Below are 4547 nucleotides of genomic sequence, written 5' to 3' on the forward strand. Positions count from 1 at the left end.
TCTGTAGTTGTTTACCATGCGGGTACGGTATGTGTTATTTTGATGCTTGGTGATGCATAGCCATTTTATGCATATGTATATGTATAGTATCTTTACATTCACTAAGCATTAGCTTACCCTCTCGTTGTTGATATTTTTATAGGTTCGCGCGCTTGGCTACTCGGGTAAGCTTGGGGATTAGAGATCTTGGCTAGGTTGCTTTAGAAGATCTTGCTTTTGTACTCGATTAGGATTTGGGTAGCGTAGTCCCAAATCACCATGCTCGGTTTTGTGTAAATGTAACTAGTCGGGTCATAATAATTATAACCGGTTTATGATTTAGCTAACGTACTATTGTATTAAGAAGTTTAAATTATTGTCGTACGTCTTTAAGTTCGTTGAACTTACTTTGATCAAAATATGTTTTGGAGACTGTGTAATGGGACCTAAAGTACTATTTAACGTGTATTAAAAGGAAAAAAAATTACGGGCCAGTTTTAATACGGGTTGGGTTGTTTCAAACGGTATATTTTAGATTATCATTATTTGATAATCTACGTAATGCTTTTTAAACTTTATCGATAAAATAAAGGTTATGGTTGTTTTAAAAATAAATGCAGTCTTTGAAAAACGTCTCATATAGAGGTCAAGCCTCGCGATGAAATCAATTAATATGGAACGTTTATAATCAATATGAACGGGACATTTCAGGATAAAAGACCAAAAAGATTTTAATTTTATTTTTACCTTATTTTTAAAATTAATAAATATTAATTTAATATTATTGTAAATTTATAAAATTAATATATAATTATGTTATTTTAAATATAAGTTTGTAAAACTAATATATTTAAATATTAATTAATATGCATTTTAAATTTAAGTTTGGTGTGAATTTAAAAACAAAAATTTACTTTATTTCATTAAGTTAAAAAAATTTGATTTTTCTAAAATGCATCGTAAGTTAAATACTAGGTCGTTGAACCGAAATTGCTTTACCCGAGGGCGGGGCGATAATTTTTGTTATCATTATTTTTAATCTTATTAATTTAAAGTATGCCAAAAACATTTTAAAAAAATCCCAAAAATCTTTGCTTTTAAAACAACGCTTTTGAAATGACAAATTTTAAAATTTTGTAGAGGGACGAACTACGTGAACGTACCAAAACGCCCTAATCTAAAAAGAAACAAAATTTTAAATTAAATAATTAATTAATTGTTTTACAAGTAAAAGGTTTAATAAAAAAAAGAGCACCGCACTCGCGGAGCTCCTGAGGGGAAAAAGCACCGCACTCGCGGAGCAATTAAAATCCAGATGGAATAAACTGGTCAACAGACCAGTCCCCAAAACACACTCAACCCAATTTTTTTTGCGAAAATACACACAAAAAACCCTTCCAAAATTCGCGATTTTTCATCTAAAATCACCAAATCTTCACTAAAATCATGATTGGGAGATTCCTAACAAGAAATTTTTCAAGGAGATCGGTAATTTCTACACAATACACTCTTTAATTCGTATTATTTGTGTTCTTGAACAAAATTATACCTAATTTGATTTTGATGATTTCTAGCTTAGTTATAGTTAAATTGATTGTATATTATGCTTGTATAACCTAGATTGATGCTATTTAACTTGATTAGAAGCCTTAAACTTTAAAATTTTGAGTAATCCAGGGTTTGTGTTCTTGAGCAAATTTGGGACTTTTTGATATAAACAGGTTATGACCGAATTTTGTTGTTAGTTCATGCTTAATTAAGTAGTATAACATGTTTAGGTTGCTAAATAATTCAAACTTTGATCCTAAACATGATTTTTGAGCAAGATTGTTGACTTTTTAAGTCAAATGCATGAACTTGATTAATTTGATATGAATGTCATTTGAAACTTGTTTAATTGCTAGTAATGGTTATTTTGACATGTTATTTGAGTAGAATACTTAGTAACAATGTATACATTTTCATATATTTTTATTTGTAAAAGTGTAAAATTGTTAATTTTATGAATTTGTGTATAAGTTTAATATTGTTTAAACATGTCATTATGATTGTTTTGATTTATGATTTTGCTAACACTAATGCATATTTGGATGCACAAAAATTGTGTTTAATGTATTTTGCAGACTGAAAGGGGTGAATCTTCATCCGCGTCCCAGGCTCACAATGCTCCTCCTGAGAATGCAGACGAACAGGAGATTAACGACCAATACAGACAAAATCTACCTCATCCATTCATTGCATATTCAAATATACACGAGGCAGATTTACACCCTAACTTAAGATTTGACAGATATTGGATAGATTATCCAAAATATCCGAGGAACTTACACATTCTTCAGTATAAGCATGTTGAAGTACCCAGGGTGATAGAGTGAGAACCATTAGAGACAGTAGGATTGGCCGAACCAATCAGGGAATTACTTTACCAAAGGTATGGTAATTCTACTTTTAACGATTGGAAATGTTTATTCACTATACGTAGGCCTGTATATAGGGAATGGTGTGTGGAATTCTTATGTGCTATTGAAATAAATGATCAGGTAGCTAGCTTAACTGATCAGAGTTTTATTAGATTTTTATTAGGAGGTGTGATGCACCATATGTCTCTATTAGATATGTCTCGTGCTTTGTGTATATATACGCCTGAGGAACTAGCATCTGCTGATTGTCAAAGGTTAATAATTAATGGTAGAAAGGTTGATGATAACTATGATGCGAATGAAATATGGAGTAGAATGTCTAGACATAATCGATTCCGTGGGGGATTTTACTCTTATACCGATATTGATAGAGCTGAGCTAAGAGTGATTCATAGGTTCTTAGCAAACTCAATTACACAACGAGGTAGGAATAAAGAAAAGGTAAATGAAAATGATCTATTTTACCTCATGTGTATTCGTGACCCACAGAGCATTGTGAACATACCTTATTGTGTGAGTTATTACTTATCGGTTGTGGTAAGGGAATGCGAAATAATAGTATAATAGGTGGTGGAATTTTCATTACTTTAATTGCTGAGTATCTCAATGTGGATAGAAGTCAGGGGGGATTATTAGTTGCAGTACCAGAACCCTGTGATAGAATTGATTTACGCGTGTATCATGGTGCAAAGGTTTTAAAGAAATGACATAACGCTACAATACCGTATGATGGCACGCATCCACAGGTAGAACGAGATCAGGAGTAAGGTAATGCGGGTGTAGGAAACCAAATGATAGATATACAAAGAATAATGGCCCAAAGTGCATACAATCAGGCTATGCAACGTGAGTTTCAGGCTTGGCAATATCATCAAGAATATATCAAAGCCTATTTAGCATCTCAAGGTAGGAACTACATTCCTACTGAACCGGCCTATTTTCCTCCATGGACCGACGATACACGACCACCTTTTCCTACATACGATCCATTCCAAGCGTATCAAAACATATACCACGAAGCTTGGAACCCCTTCTGGTACAATCAGAATCAACCCTAATTTTCTTAGTCATATTTATTTTATTATTTGTAATGTTACTACTTTTAACATTTATTTTGGTATTGTAATAGTTTTTATAGTTTCTAACGTTTTAAATATTAGATTTTATAAATTTTTGAACGTGGGGTGATATACCCAACTTCAAAAATATATATATGTTTGTAGTTTATCTTATGTACAAAATAGGATAAAACAGCGCACTTTCAAAGACTGGCATTAAGTTCAGCAAAAGTTATTAATTTTGACGACAAGACGAAAAACAAATGTGATATAACAACTGCAGGAATGAAAAAATGATGTGCACCATTTATCATGCAAACAAACAACAATATGTTTGGAAACTTTGGTAAAATTTAATTATTTTTCTACGCTAATCACCCTCAATAATTTAAATTTTTACTGATTCTTGCAAACGAGGGCATTGCAAGATCTTAAGTGTGGGAAGGGATTAAATTCTTTCGGATTTTAAACATTTAACTTATACAATTGGTTTAATAGCCACCGTTAAATTTTACTAGTAAAGCGGATTTTAAATATTTGACTTATACACTTGGTTTAATAGCCACCGTTATATTTTACTAGTAATGCAGTAGTTGTATTAGAATCTAGTGCTCTTTGATAATAAAGAACAGCCCTAGTCTTATATACTGACTACCCACTTCTAGTAAAATTTTTAAAAATTTTCAATTAAATTAACTCAAAATCATGTTTATACATATTTATGAACGATAAAATTAGGTATTAACACCGAAATTATTGTTACCTCGGAAAGGACATAAATTGAGAAACAACCCAAAACGCTTGAATTTATTTAAAATGGAATAGAAGAGAATAAAAAGGCAAAGAAAGAAATATAAAAGCCAAGTGTGGGAAAAAAAATTACCAAGTTATTTAAATCACATACCACATATTTTTGTACAAATAATGGAAGGTACTTTTGTTTTGGACGATACTAATCAGTTTTACCCAATTTCTTATAATATATTTGAAAGAAATGTGCCACTTGATTTAAAAGGAAGTAAAGTCTTCTGAGAAAAAGACACGCGCTTCTTGATTTAGGTCAGGAAGTTGTCGTCCGGACCAGTTGTAG

Source organism: Rutidosis leptorrhynchoides, chromosome 6, assembly GCF_046630445.1.
Source record: "Rutidosis leptorrhynchoides isolate AG116_Rl617_1_P2 chromosome 6, CSIRO_AGI_Rlap_v1, whole genome shotgun sequence".
Taxonomy (NCBI): Eukaryota; Viridiplantae; Streptophyta; class Magnoliopsida; order Asterales; family Asteraceae; genus Rutidosis; species Rutidosis leptorrhynchoides.